Raw genomic sequence first — 23,346 nt, forward strand, 5'->3', positions numbered from 1 at the left:
TTCTTGTTGTGGTAAGTACAATCCCTTCTAACACAGTGGACTTGGAAATGTGATCATGAATTAGGATTAAAGACTATAAATATAAAGCCTTTTGCTTAAATGGTAACATGGGGGTTTTTGAAGGCAGGAGATCAAGTGCTAATTATCAGTATTATCAGTGAATACATGTATATTTCTGAAAATGTTAGCCATTTATTTAGGCACACAGACCCAGAAAGGGCTGCTACTCATAGGCAAACAGATCTTCTGTATTCTTTGCCACAGGAATGTTTTCTACATCATTCATCCATGTATCTCCTTGTCTTAAATAGCCACTATCAAGGCAAATGCAAAAATTTCTGTCGTTACTTCACAATGAAGTGTTTTGTTCAAAAACTCAAAAAAACTTACATCTGTTTTTCTATTAAGAAAATTTAGGTTTGCATACATACTATTTCTATACATGGCTGTTTCTGAAATGAGAATCCTTCTGCACAAGCAGAATCTTCACTCTTTGTGCACCAAATTCAGTAACCCACCTGCTCTGGTGTGCACAGCAGTTCCCTTCTTATCCCACAGACAAGATAATAAGATTTGTTTCAATACAAGGCTCCATTCTCCCCTTTTCCCTTTTGGGCAGTTCCAGGTTCTCAGTCTGACTCTGGCCAGTTCTGTAACAATACAAGTTTCTGAACTGTGTAAGAAATCCCCTGCTAATGTGAAAAGCCTTGGAGTCAGTATGTAACTTTTTCCTTTAACCCTAAACTTCAATAATAGGACAATTGTATTTTACAGGTACCCTTAGTAGCTGTGTAACAAAGAGAGATGGCCATAATGCTCAGCTGAAAGGAGGTTCTCTCCTAAAGAATACCGTGTATCCCTGCAGGGTGAGGAAAATACCTGCTGTTAAACCTCACACATGAAAACTTAAATAAAAAGAGCCTTATCACTGTATATTTTTAGATGGGAACAGAGATTAAATAATTTGTTCAGGTCACCTAGGAATTGTACAGTAGAATAAAATGAACACAGATCTTCTGAGTCCTACCCCAGCAACGTAACTACAAAACTTTTCTTCTGCTTAAGCAATCGGAAGCAGTTGAACAAGCATGACTTTTTATCCTTTTACAAACTAACCAAAGTGCTTATATAAGACCATATATTTTCTGGTGGATGAAATACCATTTCTGGGGACCTCTCTGCCATGTTGTTTTCTAGACTTTTAATCAGTTTGATGCCAGTAGTAATAAGATTTACCACCGCCCCTGCCCCCAACACAGAATTACCCAGGGCTCAATCCCAAGAATCTATGGATCTGTGACTGATGTTTGAAAGACTGTAGGCAGAATTTTCTATTCCTAGCACCATCAAGCAGAGCTCTGCAGGAGACTGTGGCTTCCTTGGATTGACAGCTGATTGCTGCCAAGGGGAACAAATGCTGGGTATAGATTTTCGTATTTCCTCATACAAGTCTCTCACCAAGAGAAGGCTCCTTAGGAGGTGGGGGGGAGGGGAGAGAGGGTGATGCAGAAGATAAAAACAGCAGCACAATCCCACTAATCACATGTCTGAAGATAGCATTGTTTGAAACAATGAAAATAGACAGGATAACACCACCACTACTCATTTCCCTTTCCCAGAACCTTTCCCTGGGAATACATGAGTCACCTGGAATAATTGTCAGGTCTGATTGCTGTTACAGGTAGTGTTGGAACACACACCAGAGTCAAATCAGGGTTGGAAGGGACCTTAAAGGTCCTCTGGTTTCAACCCCCTTGCCTTGGGCAGGGACACTTTCAACTAGACCAGGTTGTTCAAAGCCTCATCCAACTTGGCTTTGAGCACTTTCAGGGATGGGGCATCCACAACTGCTCTAGGAAACCTGTGCCAGTGCCTCACCACCCTCACAATAAAGAATTGCTTCCAAATATCCAATATAAACCAACTCTCTTTCACTTCAAAGCCATTCCCCCTTGTCCTGGCACTACATCCTAATGTAAAAAGTCCCTCTCCAGCTCTCTTGCAGGTTAGCTTCAGGTACTGGAAGGCTGCAAGTAGGTAATCCCAAACCCTTCTCTTCTCCAGGCTAAACAAACCCAGCTCTCTGCCTTTCCTCAAAGGACAGGTGCTCCATTCCTCTAATCATCTTGGTGCCCTCCTCTGGACTCACTCCCAACAGTATGATATCCTTTCTGTGCTAGGGACCCTAGAGCTGGATGCAGGAATCCAGGTGGGGTCTCATGAGTAGCTACTATGATAGACAATTTCTTACCTGTTTACAATTTTTAAAAGCACTCATTTTAAAGTCAAACAAAGGCCAACATTTCCAAGACCAGAGTTTCTTGTGCCATCGCCAGACTACTTTCTAGCCTTCCTGGTACCATGTCAGCCACTAAGAATCTTCATGGCTTAGCATACTGAAAAACACTTCATGGCTGTTTATTAAAAACTTACCATCTAGGCAATCTAATCAAGGAACTGGCATGTCCTTCAGTTAGCCTCAGCTTTTACCTTCCAGGGGCCAGCCATTCAGACATGGGAATGTGTGCTTCAGACAGGCAGTGCACATACAATAACAAGCAATGTTCAAAGCAGCACATACTCATTTGTGAACTGTATATGTCTGAGACCTCTATCCCAGCACACTGATTGCTACAGTTTTCATTACTTTTTCTTCATCATCATGAAGCAACAACCTCTAGTGCTTCAGCCCAAGAAATAGTGCAGTCTTCTCTCCACATCAAAGAGACCTCTAAGTCTTAGTGCCTTGCAAAACAGGACATCAACTGCTATCCAGAACTACTTAAAAAACAAACTGAAAACAAAAGCCAAAGCCTTCTCATCATTATACAACTGCAAATGTTTTGGTCCTGCATGTCAAACAAGCTTAGTTTTGACATATACTTCTAAAGTTTCCGCTGGCTTGGCAATCAACACCCCTGTCTCACAAGCTTCTTGATATCCTAAAATTCCACAGCTGAACAGCAAGAAATGATTTGATGAGGAACGATGGATTAATTCATATCACATATCTGTTTAAGGAAATGACAAGAATTAAATAATTTAAAGCTAAAAGCCTTTGCATGTCTTTCTTCTGAAAGACCATTTGTATCAAACGCTATGAATTCATGTTACTCTGCCACCAGTGAGGGTTTTGAAACGTAGCAGTGGCTGCAAATAACATATAATAACTTGTGGTGAACTGTCATGAACAGTTAATTTGATACTAAACACATTTCCAACAAGTAATTGACAGAGATATTTTCTAGGTGTTAAAGTATTTTTGTATCACTGAATTGGTATCACAAGTGTCTCATGCCCTCCAGCAGGAAGAAGTATTTGCAGCATCTGCAACCAAGGGATTTTTTTTTTTTAATCATGGTCTTGGCACTTTCTAGAGGCCTCCTATTCAGCTAATGGCTCCAGCACGAGTTTACAAACCCAGAGGCAGGCTAGATGCTATGAAAACATTGCCATTCCTCCCAGGGAGCAATTGGAGGTCTGTCAGACCAGCTAGGGGCAATGCAGAAAACTTTCCAGGAAGCCACAGACATTTTTATTTCTCTGTATCCTTTTAGCTGTCTGGCAAGCATTAGAAACTCCTGCTTGCATCAGTCCTAAAGAGCACTGGCCTATGCTACTGCTCTGTAAAGAATGCTCTGAGGTCCCAAGACCACCACAACATCACATGCAGGCCATGTGGCCTGGCAGCAGCAGTCTCCACTCCATGCAGATGTTTTAATTTGCCACTCTCAAAGCAGATGTGTCAGTACTAGCAAACTCGGAGGGGGCCACACTTACCTCCCCGAGAGACCAGCTGCAGAAGGAATTTGATGAGCAAATTCATGCTTCTGCTGTTAAAACTGAGAACATGGCAGAGGTGCTTTCTCACCTTCCTGCAGTGCCTGTGATCATCATTGTTTAAGCAGTTACACAGTACTTGCCCCTGCTCATCCTTGCAATGTGATTAGAAATGCAAGGGGTTTGTCTTAATGCAGTAAGGAAGCCACACACAAAGGCTCTACATCCAGACATTTGAGAATTATGTTCAGTACATATCATATAAAAAGATAAATAATCCTCTTCTGAAATGCTGGTTTCTATCTACAATAACACGAATGTAATCGTGATTAAAAGAACAGCTCTTACAAACTTTGGGAAAAATGACAGAGAACAAGCAAAGTGTTGTGTATTTGCATTCATAATGAGATTCTTGGTATTAAAAATGCTGTAACTTTTCTTTTCAAATATCATCTGTTGTATCCTTGAAATACAGTCAACCTTGTCCAGAGACTTGGGCAGAAACAAAGCAAGCATATGGTACATCCCACAGAACGTATATTATATTCTTCTTTTTGTGCAGAAGCATAAGTTTTCAGGCAATTAAAAAAAATATTTACCATACTTTCACATGTATGTCTGTACCTCAAATAGTCTATGCAACGTCAGAGGGTAGATGGGAGTCTGATGGAACTATCCATATATATGGAGGATGCATGACAAGTGAGAATATACTGCATTGCTCTGGGAAAGAGAGAAGATCTCAATATGCATCTTATTTTAGCATCACAATCTCCTTGAATTACTTAAAGGTGCCATCATACCTAAATACCAGATACATGAAAAGCAGGAATATTTAGCTGATATTGCAGTGATCAACACAGATACATTCACAGGACTGTCCTCCTCTTCACATTCCAGATTTCTGGAAAGGGATCACCACTGTGAAAGCTAGGAAAGCCCTCATCACTGAGGGGACACACACAAGGAATAACATTTACATACATAATTCTTAATATGTCTGTGTGTTTCAGGCTCATGTCTCATGACATGCTCTCTTTAATTGTCCCTCTTTCAACCATGATTATCCTGAGCCATAGGAGTTCACTCATGTTTGGAATGTGCCCTTTGGCTGTCACACTACTTACTGCATTGGGTAATGAACACCACTTTTATCTTTTCATTCCAGGTGGACTTATCAAAGCAAGGCATAGTAGATCAAGGCAAAGTTTTACATGCAAAGTGTATTAAGTGAATTTGGTGTTTCAATTTTGCGGTGGCTGATCTGAAACATTTAAAATGCGTTTAAATTTCTTGAAGCACTTCAGATCAGGCATAAATCTTCTGACACTCAGAGCTACACCATATACATTCCACTGTGAACCCATCTATTTCAGATATCTAGAATCCAGCTTGGTTAAAACAAGAAAATTATTTCAAATATTCCAAACTTAAAAAGCAATATTCATACTGATGTACCAAGCTGAAGTCATGGAAGCCAACCTGTGACAACAGAATAGTAGGAAAACCCCAACATGACTACATCCAGACATCCTAAAACCAGGTTTGGCTGGCAGTCTGGAAAATGCTAGGTTTAAATGCCAGTAGTTGCACTTGACAGTACACTAAATGCATAAATCCTTTAACATGATACTTTGCTACAGCCAGAATTCTATGTCTATAAAGCTATTAACACTAAACCACAAATGTTCCAGCAGGTTAAGAGATGGAAACTGAGTTACTGACATGTTATTGGGGTTTTATGGAAGCAGGTACATTACAAAAAACTATTCAATTAAAGTTTAATTTTTAAAATACTGTTTTGTCACTGAGATATCATCCAGACTATTTATCATTTGCTTTTAAGGCACTTTGGTTATCATGCATGTGGCTGTTTTTTATTTTTATGATAAAATAAAGACTTGCTCTCAGCACAGAGTAACAGGAAAAGTTCAAAAATGGAAAACATTTTTCATGTTACTTGAAGAATCAGTTTTCTCAGTATTTTCACTTCTATTTTTTAGGGGAAACCAAAGTATCCAATTTCCCTTTTTTATTTATTTCATTTTTTCCCCTGAAAAGGTTTTGATATTCCATACTCACTTGTTTTAGAAAAACATGGATTTTTCTTTTGCCTTGAAAAAACACGTCTTTGGTAAAAACAAAGACACATAATAGAAACTAAAAATTCTTGTTAAGAATAAATAGACCATGATAGGTTTAAAATTTTTTTTACAGGAAACTGTTGGCTAATTCTGCTCCTAGAAGCTTAATAAGCCTTTATAGGTGAAGAATTTGCTGTCTGAGAGTTGCCAGCAGTTTGCAGTGTGCTTTAGTGCATTAAGAATATCTCAGCATTTCAGCAGTAACTTCTGCCTCAAGCTGAGCCTTCCGGCAGTGAGAGAGTGTTTTGATGCTTCTGATGTGTTTTTCCTCTTTGCACCTCAAGAGTAGTGGACAAGAGGTGCTCTGGAGCAAACAGATAAGACTATTTACCTGCTGAAATGATCATGGCTCTTAACAAGAGCAGATTTCTAACTCCTCTGTAGAAAGAGTTTTCTTTTCCAACACAAGACAGTGCCATGTCCTGTTGAACTGATTACTGCATCTGGCACATTAGTTCATGTGACAAAAGGTCATTGTATCAGTCAGTACTAGCAAACACACCTTGAGTACAGAGTCTGGTATTTGGCAGACACTGGAGAGCTTTGCTCCTCTTTCCTGCACCACGACTCCATGGGCAATGCACACAGGACAGTGGGTTTCAGTGACCTGCACTAGCTGTGCTCTGCCCGTGAGAATACACCTTAGAAGAGGCTGTGCCTCTGCACTGCACCCCTGAGGAAACAACATCCTAACTACACAAAAACATGAGGTGAGAGTCAACTTGTTAATGTGCCTCTTGATGTGTGTGAATAACTGTGTGTGCTGATGCACCTCCATGGAGGAGGTGCAGGGTAAATCAGTTCCACTGCAGGTGGATTACAGCAACTAATGGCATATTCAGGCAGGCTCTCATTTTCCTCATCTACTGATAAGGACTGCAGTGAACATGCAATAGAACAGGCTCCAGCAAATAATCTGTGGAAAAACATCCTTTTCCTCCGAGCATTTTGTCATGTTACTCAAGTTCTACTCCCAAATTTAGACAATTGTTTTCTCTTTTCTATAGCTCATTTTCATAATCAAATTACTTACTTCTCTGCAGCACTGAATTGGTGTTGTTTTTCTCCCTTTACAAGCAACATGGAACTGAAAAAGCTAAATTCTGATTGTTGCCAACTGATTCCATCTTTGCTCAGAACAAGGAGACACTTACAACTGTGTCCATGCTTCTGCAAAGGAAAATAAGCTTACAGCATAAGGGATATAGGGTACAGAAAAAACTGTTAGTCTATTATTTTTGTATATTTCCACTACACCACGACTCTGTGCCAAACTGAATCTCTTTCTCCCTAAAACCAAATTAAAGCATCCTTGCTGGATGGCATGATTTCTTGGTGGTTTTTATAGGCAGCCACAGGAAAATTAAGTTATGTGAATTTTAGTCAGAAAATCTTTTTTCAGGTTCAAGAAAACTGGGAAGTGATTAATCCTCTTCTAAAATATTCCAGATGAGACCTGACACATAAAAAAACCCCAATTCCAACATGGTTACTCTCCAGCAAGGCAACTCTTTGTCTAATGGCTGAAACTGCACATGGATCAGTGAATAAAGCACCTAGATTTTTCAGTTCCAAAAGAACAGTACATTAATAAAAGATTCTGACTTATGTGTTTCCTAGAGACTAGACAGCAGCAGACGCTGAAACAAATTTTATGAAATTTTACAGGGAACTTAAGAGGTAATGAAACACCCAGATCAATTCCTAGAGGCCAGGACTACACAAAGTAACCATGAGGAAGACAGGCCATGAATCCAGAATCCTCCTCTTGAGCATTACATCACACAACCTTTTTGAAGAACTCCTTTCAATGCATGCCCAGCATTAGGGTTTATCTTTGGTGTGGAAAGAACACATGTGTGTATCTGCCATTTTCTCTGATTGCAAACATCGAAGTAAATTGTGCAGGTCAGTGGCGTAGTAGGAGGGAGGTCATGGCTACACAGAGCGCTCACTATGCCTCCCTTGCCACCAGTCTGCATTCCTGAGCTTCCCCTGCTGCATAGTGCTGGGGGTATATTTGCAGCTCACAAGGCCATATTTCTGGTCCTCAGAGCTAACTTGCTATGGCTATACAGTGCTACATTGTGTCATGTGGACATAACTCACATTTCTGGTAATGCAACCTCAGTCCTAGATGGAGTGATGATGATTACGTTTCATCAACCATGCTGCTCACAACAATCTAATTATGAAGAAGAAACCTAACAAGGCTCCAAAAATCACAGACTGAAACACGCAGCTATACAGTTGTAATCCTTGTTCCCAGTCAGCTACCATTGCTTCAGCACTGTGCATTAGCACGCTTTCATGCATGATCCAGTCACTACTGATCAGTAAGAAAGTTCAGCCAGGCCAGTCAGGCAAGATGGAATTAGAAAGCAGACTGCCATCTGTAGCTGAAAATATTCCTCACCTTTCCAAAGGTCTCATATACACATTCTGCAGGAAAGAACAGATCTTTTGGAAAGATCTTATTGAAAGAAATCTTTGGCATCTTCATTTTCATATGTGTGTAGAATATATTGTTTTGTAATCTGAATCTGTTAAAAATGCATAATTGAAATAAATCTCTCATTTTTTTCCAAAGGAAGAAGGACGAAAGAAAACACTAATAGTTTGCTTTCAAAGCTTTGACATTGACTTGGCATTCTGCTGTACTTAATGATAGCTCTACAAAGAAACAAGTAACTGTCTTATGTGGGAAAGCATATTTGTGGCTGAGAAAGTGCTGCAAAAATTGCAGAGAGCTTTGATAATTTTATCCCACATTTTCACCCCTGTTTTTACAGCCAATTCATTTAGTCAAAAGTCATGTTTTCTGCTGCTTATTTTTTCATTTCGTATCTCCCAATTTAATGTTTTAGTTCTGGGCTGAATATCATTTTGTGTGATGAAAGGTACCAAGACACAACCAAGGCTGTAACACTTTGTGAAATTTAATTCTTTCAGCTCATTCCATGTGAGTGTTTTCTTGAATCAAAACACAGGTTAAATTGCATTGCTTTTATATTCACAGCTCTCTCCTAACTCAGTCAGGCCTCCTTCACTATATACATGCCTTTATCACAGCCACACATTCTAAAAAATCAGTTTTCCACCAGCACATCAAAGTTCCCTTGAGATCCAAAAGAGGGTATCTGGCTGAAGTTCAGACACAGCTTGTTCTATTTTCTTTCATTCCACTTCAGACTTTTTCCTTGCAGGAGCTAATGAAAAGACAAGACTCCAGCTCCTAAGAAGTGGGAAGAAAGACCCCAAGTGATTTTGCATCTGATTCAAGCCTCTACAGTTTCTAGGAATTTTTTCTCTTCATTTCAGCTGGATTTCCACAGAGCTTTCAATCTATTTCTGGAAAAAGCCAATATTGTCCTCCATTGTTTCAGCCCTAGAGATTCCCTGATAGCAGACAGATAATAAAGGCCAAACCCTTAACTCATACAAACTTCTTGAGAGAAACAGCTAAAAGTTGGTCATAAGCTTCTTGATTTTTGGATTTTTGTTGTATTTCAAATATCATTGTGTTGTTGCTATGGCCGCTGTATTTCCTATCAGAATCACTTTTAATTTTAAATATTATGGTTTAATTCAAATTTCCTAGGATTCCCTATTCCCCTGAATTTCCTCAGAACATGGAAAATGAAAGACTTCACAACTTAACTCAAGAGATAATGGTTCTCCACTCTCTAAAAAGGGATCCTTTCCACCACCGTGTTAGCTATTGAAGCTAAATAAATATTGAAAAAAACAAACAAAACATTTAAAGGGTTCTTTTTTCCCTCTCTCAAATTATATGTAATTATTTTATTCATCTTACAATTATAGCCTTGCCTTTCAGTCTGAGTAAGACTTTTTTTTTAAATATAAGGAACAAAACCACATCTTCCTGCTTCCTTTATTTTAAAGTCTTGCCTTTTCACAGGCCAAGCCATCTGTAAGGGAGAATAAATATTGCCTGGACTATGGGGATGGGGAAACTGGACCTTGCTCTCTCTTCTGTTACATGTAGGGGACCAGTTAAAAGTTACTTGTTTAAATTTTTGGGCTTAACCCCTAACCATATTTCTTGCCTCAGTTTAGTAGAAACTGACAAGAGAAATCCAGTTGGAAGAGTCCATCATAACCATTCAGTTGTGCACCCTTCTTCTTGCACTAGTGTGAAAGGTATAATTCCCTGTGCAGCAAGGGGAACTACAAGATAGCGTTGAGCACTGCTACTATTCAAGTGACTCTGTTGAATAACAGTAATCAGATCTCTCACCCCCTTTCTTTATCATTAGAGGATCCAGACTTTTAAATTTAAAGAGCTGATGCAGGGATTCCCTCTTTCTCATGGTTTAACCCCTGCATCAGTTCTGTGCAGCCTCCAAACTGAGGAGCCCACAAACTGCTAGTGCATCTTCAGGCAATCTGTCAGGCAGGAAAGGTCTCCACATACATGCTTTCACAAGCAAAGCCCACATTATCTTGCATTAACTCTTCACATCTCCAGGAGACTACATCCAGAAGCTGGGACTGTAATTTAACATATTTTAATTCAGAATCAGTGCGGTATGATGCGACTAGCACAGCTCAGCCTTAGTTGGGGTATTATGGCTTGGATTATTCCTATTAGTTTCCAGATGATCTTGGAACACAAGTATTACATCTGATTTGAATGAAATGTAAGACCTCGTTTTTTTCAGTCAGCTAATGAAACAGTTGATCCTTCTCATGACTTGCTGTAATTATACCAAAGGCTATACATTATCATGAACAATGCCAACCTCTTTATGAGATGTAAAGTTAATCCTCCAGTTCTTGTGTACTGATATGTTTGGAAATGTAAACTGAGGAGTGAAAAGAAGTCAGTGCTACCCTGGTGAAATGTGAACCTACCTGGCACAGAAGCTTTCACACACAAGGCGCTGTGGCACAGCCTCTTGGTTACATGTAACTTTATGTTAACAGGAAAAGTCACTTTAAAATCTGTTTTGTTCATGAAAGCCTCAAGTACATACACAAGTTAATCACATTTTAGAACATCATGTTAAAGTGCTTGTAAAAAAACCAGAAGTGCATTATGAGAAAAAAAAGTGTTCAAGGTGGAGATATTATCAAGGACTTTCTTGCTTTCAACAGCTTTTCCAAAGACTCTGGCAAGACACTGTACTTTCAAAACTGAAAATGATTTCCATTGGGTGGTTTGTTTGCTGCCTTCTTTAAAACAGCTTGGTGGTCCTGGGACAGCTCTCACTGGACTAATGTTCTTCACACAAAAGCCACGACTCTAATTGGCATTAACTGTAATTGGCATTAACTGTTCCCTGCTTTGGCAACCTCATCTGAAAAACCAAAAATCAAATCCACAATGTGGACTGAATTGCCCTTAATGGCCCCTCCACAACAGGGCTATGGGCATACTGAGGGTAAGGAAATGCTTTTTTTTTGTGGAGGCAGGCAGAGAACTGCAATTTCTTCAGCTGTCCAATCTGCAGAGAGATTAAAGTGCTACTGAGTGATGAATCAAAAGACAAAGCGCTATCAGACCCTCTTTGGAAAAATGGGGCATTTTAGTAGCAAACACTAGGAAACCTCTCTCTACCACTGAGCTGCAAAGTGGTTTTCATCATATCAATCCCTGTGCCTTTTCGCATACATACACCTATTTTAAAATATCTCTCTTGCAAAGTATCCACAAAGTATCCATGTTTAAATACCAGCAAACTCTAGTACAGGATTTCTCAAAATTCAGAAATGTCTTACAATTCCTGAAGCATCATCCTGTGTAAAGTCACCCTGTTTCTGTTTACAAAGCAACACAAATTTGAAAGGGTTCATTCCTTTGACTCTTCTCATTTCTTTTTTTTTTTGCTTCTGAGCAAAATTATATGTGCTGGTCTTTTCCATGTATTTAAAGACACCCAAAGGTCCACAGATCAAAGGCTGATAAGCATAAGCACTGACCTGTAATAAACCCCCTACTGACAGAAAGAGCAGGAGTGAATGAGGCTGAACTGGGTGCATTCTGGCCAAAAACTGCAGCTACATTTTTTTGTGGCTGCACCAGTGGCTGATGGCCACTGCTACCAATGACTGGCTTTATACAGTAAGCAAACTCTAACCATGGAAAATATTTCAAAACCACAGTGACTTGCTCCTTCCTGGTAAGTCAAGTTAGAGAGCAATTACATAGGTTCAGTGATAGCAAGGAAGCAGTGCAAAGCCATTCTGTCAAAATTCATGACCTCCACATTTGCCTAAGTCCACCGATTGCACATAGGCCTGAGGCCATGAAATGTTGACCCTAGATTTTTGAGGGTTTCCAATGGGAACAAGCAGGCTGTACTCTCAGTTCTCCTTCCACCCAGATGAACAATTCTATACTAGTATTTAGTAAGATTTTAACCACAGCCTCATAACTATGTCCTTTCCTTAAAAAAACCCCTCCATTTTTCAACAACAGAACAATTAAGGGCTACTCCTTCAAATGAGTTAAGAACATTAGCAGATGGAAAATCGAAATGCTATTCCATACAAAAGGTAAAGGCAAGGTTCATCCATCCTTGCATCAGAAGTTTGAATATATGGCTTTGCTCAGTCTGCTTATGCCTTCATACCCAATATCATTCAAATACTACTTGTAAATGCAGTATGAACAGTTTTCCATCTTGCCTGCTCTGTATTTTCACACAGACAAACGCACATACCAACTCCCCAGCCACTAAGGCTAACTACTAATTTCAAATGCAAGCAAACCAGTATTGTCAACTATTCATTTGTACAGTCATGTCACTGAGGATCTCAAAGCATGAGATCACTGTTGTGTTAGGCTTTGCACTGGTACAGAAGAAAACAATAACCTGCTTTAAGGAAGTTCAGGGAGATAGCTATGTACCTTTGAAACTTCACAACCTCCCAGTCTCACAAGAAACAGAAACAATTACTAATAAGCTAACAGAGGTAACAAGTATTTAAATTAGAAACCGTAACCTTCCACAGATGCAACCTTGCGGCTATGTTTTAAGGTCAGTTAACCAACTACTATTTACATCAAAATCACGAGCTCAGCTCTATATGCCAAGTTGGCTACTCTGTCACTGCTGCTGCCTGTATCCTGCTATGTCATTCCATTTGCAAATAAGGAGAGGAGCTGGTCTGCAATAGATTACGTCCCTCTAGTATTAGTATTCAGGGGTAAAATAGATAATTATAAAGGAATTAGCTTCAGAATAGTAAAGGGATCAGAGGACTACAGACAGAAGGAAACTTCTAAATGTTGTTGACCTATCAGCGTTTAGGATTGCCCTCCTTGCCATTAAGTTCACATTTCCTCTTCCCCAGTATTCAGGACATTATGTTTTTGTAAATTAAAGTATTGCGTACTATATTAATTCTCTTTCTCCACAAATGTGGTGGAAGTATTTTTTTTTTTTCAAATTTTCCATAGTCACATTTGTGCAGTGGTCTACTATGGAAGAACATGAAATTTTCAAAGTAGAATTCTCTCAAACTTTGAAGTACCTAAAAAGGATCCCCAAATGAGTAACTAGCTTATGACCTGGCCTTTCTTATACCATAATTATTTTCCTCATGGGATTAGGAACTCAGCTTCTTTTTCCTCCTTTGGCCTATTCCATGGTACTTTTTTCTTTGTTTGTTTTCTGATAAATGCACTGCAGAGATAAAAACACAGATTTATGATGAAAGGACATACATCTAGTTCATAAAACTAGTACAAAAATGGCAAACCTCTCATGATACCCTGCAGAAATTGGTCTACATAATTATAGGTATTTAGATGGAGCTTTCTCTGGCAGCAAAGCACAAAAGCTGCCAGCTCACTGTTGCTACACAGCTTCTAACACACAAGACACAGTAAATAATAATAGCTGATACTCCTTGTCAGCAGTGGCAGACAAGAGTTTCTGCTTTTGACTTCTAGTGCTTACGTGGCTGTGAAGTTTGACTTTTTCAACGGTTATCTTCTTATACAGGAAACAAAGCAACATAAGATTGCTTCTCCTTTGAGGGTCACTTTTCTCTAGCCAACTTGATATAGGCAATTTCAAATTTAATTAAAACATGTTGATGAACTTCTAGCACTTTGTAGTATAAACTGAATTAAAACATCTTAAGAAGCCTTGCACCAGAATACTGGCAAATTAATGAGTGGAAGAATAATAGCATTTCTGGGTGAAGAAAAGATTCCTGTTGCATTATCTGGTAGTGCTGAGGGCTGCAGGAAGTAAACTGTTTTCTTTGACTGCATCTCTCAAAAGCCTGACAACTGCTCGTTCAAAGCTCTTTTCCGTGACTGATCAGTCCTACTGCCTGGTAAGGAGTGATAGAATGAGTGAGGTTGGAAGACACATCAGGATATCAACTAGTCCAACACTGCTTCTCAAAGCAAGGCCAACAGAACAAGTTGCCTAGGATCCTTTCCTGTCACTAGAATAAAACCCAGGATTCCAAGAAGAAAGGATGAAATACTTTGTGAGCCTTAACCTAAACTCTCTCTATGAATATGTAAGGTGAGAAAGTGACTGTCCGTTTCCACTTATTCTGCTGCAGGCCAATACTTTGACGTCCACTCCAAAAACAGTGAGTACTACTGGTAACACAAACTGTGTCAAAACTGTTAGCAAGAAATCAATAAATCTCCTTATGCTTAGAGCCATGAAAGACACAGAAGTCAAGTGGATAAGGCTAAGCACTCAGAGGCCTCTTGATTAGCATTCTGCTCCCAGTTCATATCAAGTTACTTCAAAAAATATGCTGCACTGCAGAGTGTTTTTTGAGATCCTGTGGACAAAACAGTCCTCAGTCCCATTCAGATGCACAGGAATTCACAGCAGGTCATGAAGTGCTGTTAAAACTACCTTGCAACCCTGAAAACATGACGCATGTGCCAATTTTTTAAACTGTGCTTATTATCAGATTATACAAAATTACATGCAGAGAAAATTACACATCATTAGTTAATTCAGCATAAATGATGCCAAACTGCTCAGGAAGATAATTCCTGAAGAATGCTACAGTTGTTATAGTCCGAAAAGCCAATCCAGCCCATCTTAAGCAAGTATTAGAATAAACCTAGAAAAGTTCTGTTGTCATGAATGTTGTTACTTTTTAATGTCCAATTTATTTGCTTGTATCTTATTTATTAGGCTGTTTCACCAAAGATGCCATATAGCGTCAAAGTATCAAAATTTAATGATCCCTAAGAGAATCAAAAGTGACTGGTGATACCCTCATGCAGCATCTGCTGATAGATTATCTTGAAAAGAAATGCTGTAGCCAAAAATCTAGAACCAACAACTATAAACACAGAAGTTACCATTAACAAGACAGCTCAGGAAATTAACAAGTTGGGACAGTTATAATGGTTATACTAAATTTTCATCAAACAATACTGGCTTTCAAAAACAATTTGTAAGGAACCTCTATTCCTGACATTTTCATTAAACTACAGACTCTATACAGCTGTGTGCTAAGGAAGCAGTTCTGGGAAGGTCAGTTAAAGTAGGTTAGCGAGATTTTTTTTCCCCTCTAGTTTTTAGTAATTTCCTTGAGTGCTAAGAAAGCACAGCAGCTACTCTTGAAAGAAAGATTCAGAGCCCTTTGTCTGGAAATGGATTTTCAAGAGACAGAGAAATTTGACTTTTTTTTAAGGACAAAAAAATGAAAACACTGATTTTAGAATTCAAGTCAGCAGCCTACAGAAATGTGTAGTGATAGGTACTGAAGAGTAAACTGATCACACTTCATAAGCTGTAAAGTGCTTCCATGTGAATTCCTCTTGCTTTCTTGTGAATGGGGAGAGATGGAAAGCTACTTCCAAATTTCATCTAATGTATCAGCTGTTCTAAACATGCTTATGCACAGCCTCAAAATGGAGCTTACCAAACAGTTTTGAAAATTATTGACTTCCTGCTTCCTGAAAAATGTAGCTGAGTGACAAGAACAGAATTTTCCAAAGACACTACTTTACCTGAGAATAGTCCAATTAAAATATAGAATAATAGAAGTTCCCTCAGCATCATTTTTTCTGACAGGCACATCCCAATTGTGATACCAGTATAACCTTCATGCTGAGAAAGAACAGGAGGCCATACTATTGCATGTTTTTCAACAAAACAGAGGATTAAATTTTTCCCTATACTATGTGTCACATTTAAATATAAATAAATATGCCAGTTGTGAAACAAAAGTACATGAGACTAGTTTGCAGGGTTCTCTGACTGATAAAGAACTCATCTAAATCAAAATTAAAGCAGATGATCCTTTTTTCACTATTTTATATAGATTCATTTACACAGTACTAGCTTTCACTATACCATCCACTATTGTATACTAGCAATGATATAGCACATCTTCCCATGATAAAATATTTTGAAAAGAGGAGGAAACTTTATTTGTAAAATAAATCATCCATAAAGGTATGAAAAAATATCTGACAGCCTGCTTGCTCCTTTGCTTTATATTTTTTTTCTGAGTAGGGATAATTTTCAGTGTCAAATGATGAGTAGCTTTGTTGGATAATCACAGAATTGTCTTTATAGCAGCTATTTGTATTATTGTTTACTTAAAAAAGCTCAAGCTAGTTATCAGTTTTAGCCAAAAACCAGTAATGTTTGGTTGTACTTTTAATAGGTAATTTCATCAGGTTAAGAGAGTCTGTTGTGAAGCGATTATATCATCTCCAGGGTTCATCACACAAGTTCCTTTTGCTAGAAAGTGTTTTGATACCCACATTTAACAAATGTTCATCATGGCTCATCATGAAGTTCAGTTCAGAGGTGGATAAAATAGGTCAGGATATGCTGGCTTAAGGATCTTAACTAATTGTTTAAAGCAGTGTGCACAGAAATGGGTTCATTTACTCAAAAGTTTGAATAAGAAATTTCAGGTGACTAAGGTCTGATCCTGAAGTAAAATTCATATTGGCACAGTGCATACCCTTTTTTCAAGACTGTGGATTTGCAACACATTTTCCAGAGACTGCAGCACAGAAAAAACACGGTAGGAATGCAAAAGCTGGACTAAAAAGAAGCCACTACTATTAGTATCCTCTGAGCAAGAGAGCTTTTGTACTTTAGCAATGACACAAACACTGTTTGAATATTTTGCATTTCTGTAATTGATTGCTGACAAAGTATTATTGAATTCTGTATCTGCAAAGGATTGCTGTGAGTTACTACTTATAAAAACAGCACAGTGTGTGAAGCAAAAGATGGAATGACTACACTGCAATCACAATGACATCACATTTTGAAGGCCAACTCATACAGATCCTCACTACCTGTGAGGATGTCCCTCACCAAAGCTAGTACAATGCCCAATGCCAAGGAGTCACAGGATAAAGTTAGGCATAATCAATGGAACGACTAATGATGAGCAGCAATTAAAATGAGTGCAAAAAAGTGCTCAAAATTGGCATGTCATAAAATCCCACTGTTGCAAAATCTTTTCTTAGCTTAGGCAATTTTCTCCATTTCAAAGGTAGAGGGAAAAAACCCACTTGTGTCAATTATAACACCATACAGAAATACCAAGTATTTCCAAGTGAGTTAAGCAGACGAGTGTTATCTCAGCAATATACGGGAAGAGGAACAAATTATATACTATCTTGCCAGACCTTCTCAAAGCAAGGTAAACCAAATGGCTATCACTAGAAAATCTCCTTAGAGTTTTGATTGAGTACTGTATAGAAACAGAGCAGTTCAGGCCTAATAGAACAGCAGGTAGGATGCTAAAAGCAGAGGTAGTTTTCATTCAAGCAGTGCAAAGGGGAGGGAAGAAAGAGGGGAGAGAAAGAAAGAGAAATGGGGCTTGCACTTTGCCACAACCTTAAGTGCCAGGCACCAGTGGTCTAAGCTGAGGGAATACATTGAGTAGCCTACCTAATAGGCATTTTCTGTTCACTACTCCTTTCTGATTAGAGCGAGTAGGCTCCAGTGACATGCGCTAGGTGATTTCAATCACAGCACACTGAACACCTCAAACAGCGGTTGCAGGTTCATCCATTAACACTCTCCTGTACTGGGTTTTATTGCATACTATCAGGAGGGTGCTCCCATAAGGACAAACCAAGAGCTGATTTTTAAAATTTAATCAATAATTTAAATTATACAGCTTTCTGATATTATTTTTCTGTTTCCTTTCTCATAGTACCTTTAAAAGGATTGTAGACTTGTCTCCCCAATGCACTTAATTGTTGCTTAGAAAGTTTATTACATAGTTGTTAACTTTCAACGTTTCTAATAGTCAGTTGGAATTTAATTATAACAACTATTCAAATAAATCTGATTCTGTAGATTAAATAACAGCTACTCTTAAGTAAATAACATTTGAATATCCTCCCTCTTTCTCTGTCATACATAAGTATTACTTGGAATATTAACAACCTTACCAAACATGCCTTTTCCAGCTGTTTGATCTCATTTGATATTGCCCTAGCAGTCATTAATTTTATCAGAACCCTAGAATCATTTGGAAAGGACCGCAGGAGGTCTCTAGTCTAACCTCCTGCTCAAAGCAGGCCTAGATATGATGAAATCTGATCTAGCTGGGACAGATACACAATCATCCATTTTTTAAATCATGGTGCTTGGAGCCTTGACACAGGACAGGAACAGGGTGATTAATGGCTGATGGCAGTGAGCATTGTACCTTTAAGCAGAGTGGGTGTTCTAATTCCGACCAGCATGGACTAAGGAAACTGGTGTTATAGAACGATCATTTGGGGTTAATGTATGATATTTGGAACATCTGAAACCTGTTATTTTTCCTAGCTGAGGTTTATCCTGAAGCTTCATAAACTTTCCATTTTAAATTACAGAGCTTCCTTTTTTAACTATAATAAACTTTTATCTTAAAATGGTGTGTGCTTTTTAATCATTCCAAAGTATTTACTTTAATTAGGTTTTAAAAACCCTGCAGAAGACAGCACTGTTCCTAATTTTGGCTGTGAGAGTTTGCTCTACATTCAGCTAGCAGCAGTTCCTAATACCCCTGCTGAACTTCAGCCAAACAGAGCATTTGAGGCAAAGCAAGATGGCGTGAATTCAAAAAAGAATACTTGTTTTCATGAAAACATTAGTCCAGTTTCATGGCATTAGCTATGATCCACTGGTTTAGTAGAAGAAAAGAGTTTTCATCTTTCTTTCTCTACAGACATGCAGCATGTGGCTTTCTTAGAGTGTCAATGTTTTCCTTGGTTTTACCATGCATCATTAAAGATTTGAAGTTCAGAAATCCTGAGCATCCCCAACCTAGCAAAAACCTCTGAGGGTTGCCAACACTTACCCCTTAGAAAATCTGGTTAAATGATATGTCTAACCAGAAAGAAAAAAAATAGCGGGGAAAAAAAAGAAAAAAAAAAAATTAAAAGGAAAGAAAGAGGGAGGGAGGGAGGAAGAAAGAGGGAAAGGGAAAGGGAAAGGGAAAGGGAAAGGGAAAGGGAAAGGGAAAGGGAAAGGGAAAGGGAAAGGGAAAGGGAGAGGGAGAGGGAGAGGGAGAAGAAAAGGGAGAAGAAAAGGGAGAAAAAAGAGAGAAAAAAGGGAGAAAAAAGAGAGAAAAAAGGGAGAAAAGAGAGAGAGAAAAGAGAGAGAAAAGAGAGAGAGAAAAGAGAGAAAAGAGAAAAAAGAGAAAAAGAGAAAAGAAAAAAAGAAAAACGACAGAAAAAGAAAAAATAAAAACGAAAAAGAAAAACGAAAAAAAAGACAGAAAAATAAAAACAAAAAGCAAAAAACAAAAGAAGAAAAAAGAGGAAAAACAAAGAAGAAAAGAAGAAAAGAAGAAAAAAAGAAAAAAGAAAAGAAGAAAAGAAGAAAAGAAGAAAAAAGAAAAAAAGAAAAAAAGAAAAAAGAAAAAAGAAAAAAAAGAAAAAAGAAAAAAGAAAAAAAGAAAAAAAGAAAAAAAGAAAAAAAAAAAAGGAAAAAAAAAAGGAAAAAAGTTCTTATCTGGGGTTGCAGGAACTTCCTACCTGAGACTACAACAGCAGGAAAAACAAGAAAACTAGGATTTTAACTGAGGTTATCAGTTATAGTAACAGAGATTCGAGCAGCTCAAAGCAAATACTATCCCAAGTCAAAAACCAAGATGCCTTCTTTCTCTGGCATTTTAAATCAAGGTAGTTAACTTGGCTGGGCCAGTCTGAGTTAACATAGGCTACAGCAAATTTTACAAGTCCAAGTCTTTTTTATCCAAGCACTCACAATAGTTCCATCCCTTTTCTGGTGTGGAGTCTTGCAAACAAAACCTGAGAAGGGAGAGAGACTGTGGGTTGAGCTAATTTCTGAATCTCTTTCTTACTTCATCTGGGGTTCTCATACTGGACTAACTGCTGGCCACAGGCAGAGGTATTGAGATCAGCATAAAGAGCTGTGGGATTAATGTTCTCCTGCTCTTTCTGAAGAGACATTCTAGCAATGAAAAACTACTGCTTTTTCTTTAAGATACTTTTCAGTGGGCCAGAATAACTAGGAAATATTAACTCCTGCAGAGCCACTTTGTAAGAACTTTATACTGCTCCAGCTGTACAAGCAGAAAGTCTCTCCATCTGCAGATACTCTCTGATATGAACAAAAGAGAAAGTATTGCCTCCAGTTCTTTTTGTGAATATTGGAAGAAAGGATACACAGTGAGACCTATTGGCTCTTACCCGTCTACCACTCAATGCATCTGAAACTTCACAGGTTTTGAAAACAGATTTCTTGTAAACTGGACTGAGGAACAGGGTTATAAGTGCTCATGCACATGGAAGAGTCGTTGCTTTGGCTGGGTCATAGACCTTAACCCTCAAAAAGAGACAATGGGAATCAAAATACCTTAATTTAAGGACCAGTTTAATGTAAGGGTCACAGAGTAATTGTGTTTCCCCAAAATGCTACTGCTTGAAAAATAAAGATGCTTGTAATATAGATTCCTGGGGTTTAGATTGCCCTATATTCAATGGTATGTAAGATTTCTGAGTTAGCATTAGTCTCTTTTTCAGTTAGTCTTTGTTCTTGTCTGTGCTCTTAGATGTCTGTTCTGCACACGAATAATGAGGCTAATAAACTTCACAGATGTATGCTTGCCTAGTGACATTCAAGAATTACAGAAAGTGAATCATATTATTTATTAATCTGGCCTCTAGTCCTAATTTAGTATCAGAACAATAGACTCTGGTTTCCCACCTAGAAAGAGCTAATGTAGCCCTTAGATGATGTAACTTAAAGTAGACTTCTAACAAGGGTAAGAAACATCCAAATAAATCACACGTTCTGAAAATGCCAACCTTTTTTTCCAAATTTTGCTGAGCTGAGGCTAAACATGCTCTCACTTCCACTAGGGCAAAGCCTCAATTTGTACTAGCCTAAGCAATATAAGGACACACTGAATTTTAAACACATCCTTCTCTTCAGCATGTCAGCATGGAGCTACTGAAATACATAACGCTTGCTATGTACTTAAGCATCTTGCCAGTGCAAGACCCAAAATAAAGCTGCATGCCACTACGGTCACTGCAGACTTTTAAACAGATTCAACCTGATAAGTTGCAAAATCAGTTCATGGGTTCTGATTACTTTTTATATTACATGGATATGTATTTCTCTTGCAGTGTGCAAACACCTGAAACTAAATGCCTTTACCAATAAATTTATAACAATTCCTTTACAAACTGCTGTAGCACATCACTCTTGTCCACATGGAAAGCACAGATGAGGAAGACTATTTTGTCAATGACTAGTACCTTCTATCTAACTTAATTCACATCAACCATGCAAAGCTAGAGACAATCATTGAAAGAATACTGCCATCATGTTTTCTTTTTGTGGGTTATTTTTTCTCCCTCAAAATTTAGAGCAGCACTGAGTTACTTAACAGAAAGAAAACAAAGAGAAGATGCTGACAACAGAGTGGAAATAGGCTGAGAGAAGACTGCTTTAGTTTTGTTCTATGCCTCTGAGCATTTTTAACAGAGGTTTCTCAGCTGTAGAAATTACTTTCATTTTTCTATTTATTATGTGAATAATCTTGGATTGACCTTCAAAATACTCTTTCAGGTATTTTTTCTCCTATTGAACTTTCCTGGAAGAGGCAACTAAAACGAGAACTGGGTCCTCTCTACAAAAAGAATTCACAGGATTTTGCATGACAGAAGGGATGGCTTACTGGCATTACAACATCATTCACTTTTTCCTTGCAAACATTTACAGGAGTAAAACTGTTCACAAAAACATTGATAGAAAGGAACAAGTCATTCCAGGGTTCAGCAGGTATATGGTCAGGAGGAGGGAATCCTGCCACATGACTTAAGTGATGAGGTACACCATAAAAATCAACTATTTCTAAGAGTAGCCATCCCATGAAATTAACGTGATTCACAGGCTGAAACAAATTTAAAAAATCAGTCAGGGAAGTTCAAGTAATTATAATAGTAAGTCTGCCCTTGGAAACTTTATGCCTGAAGTTACAGTAACTGATGTTGCATTTGTTCTAACTGAAGCAGAAAAATTCAAAAGGCAAAATGTCATTTGCAGAGTCCTTTTGTAGGATCCTTAACAACTACAAATTTTCATAACCCCAGTGACTTCAGGGAACTCATAGATTTGTCTTGGCTTCCACAAAACCACACAGATTCAGACCAGCTAATCACCTGATCTTATGCAGAGGTTGATTCACTGCCAATTTTTATTGTGCTTTTATGAATAATATCTAAGCACCTTGAGTTAAAAGTAGGCACTATTTGTTACACTGAAATAAATAGAAATAATAAGAGCAATTTGGCACTTTTACTACAAAGTAGTATATAATTATATAGTCATAGGGAAATTCTAAGAGAAGCAATTTTGAACAAATGTTGCTTATACTAATGTTTAATATTTAGACTGCTGGGTCAACAGAAAGAGTTACAAGAGTCATTTACAGTGGCTAATTGAAGCCTATGAAAAATATATTTTTACTCAGTGGTGCTCCCCTTTTTCATCTAATGGGTTTACTGATCTATAGATTCACTATTTGATCAGTGCATCTGGCCCCACAGGCTTCACGGTTTGCAAGCCACAACCTACTAATAAGCACCCTGCTGCCTGTTTGCTAAACAGATCAGTGCTGGCAGGCACCCAAAACTCTAGCCTTTGGAACTTAGAGCTTTTTTGACTTGCCCAACCTATTGTGTGGCAAGAAAGACAATAAACTAGGAACCTCATAAATGCTGAGCAATTAAACATAAGTTAGTAATACAGCTGTGGTAACAGAGACTGCTTACCTCAACCCAAGATATGCCTCATTTGTTCTTTGTGTCATTCCTGCTAAAAGCCAACCATAAGCAGTTTGCACAAACCCTAATGGTTGAGATTTCCTTGTAAACAAGATGGTGGCCCCCTACTAAGGGAGATCCATCACCCAAGTAGCAATAGGATTTTGCTTTCATTTTCAGCAACAAAAGCAT

The 23,346-nt window shown here is 38.3% G+C and overlaps 1 protein-coding gene across 2 annotated transcripts in view; it reads right to left on the reverse strand.

Annotated features, from left to right (window-relative positions):
• The window catches only part of SATB2 (SATB homeobox 2), a 226,980-nt gene that overhangs the window by 163,203 nt on the left and 40,431 nt on the right, over window positions 1-23,346 (reverse strand). The window lies entirely within an intron of this gene.

This window comes from Lichenostomus cassidix, chromosome 7 (assembly GCF_008360975.1).
Source record: "Lichenostomus cassidix isolate B80296 chromosome 7, HeHo_3.0, whole genome shotgun sequence".
In the NCBI taxonomy this organism is placed as follows: domain Eukaryota; kingdom Metazoa; phylum Chordata; class Aves; order Passeriformes; family Meliphagidae; genus Lichenostomus; species Lichenostomus cassidix.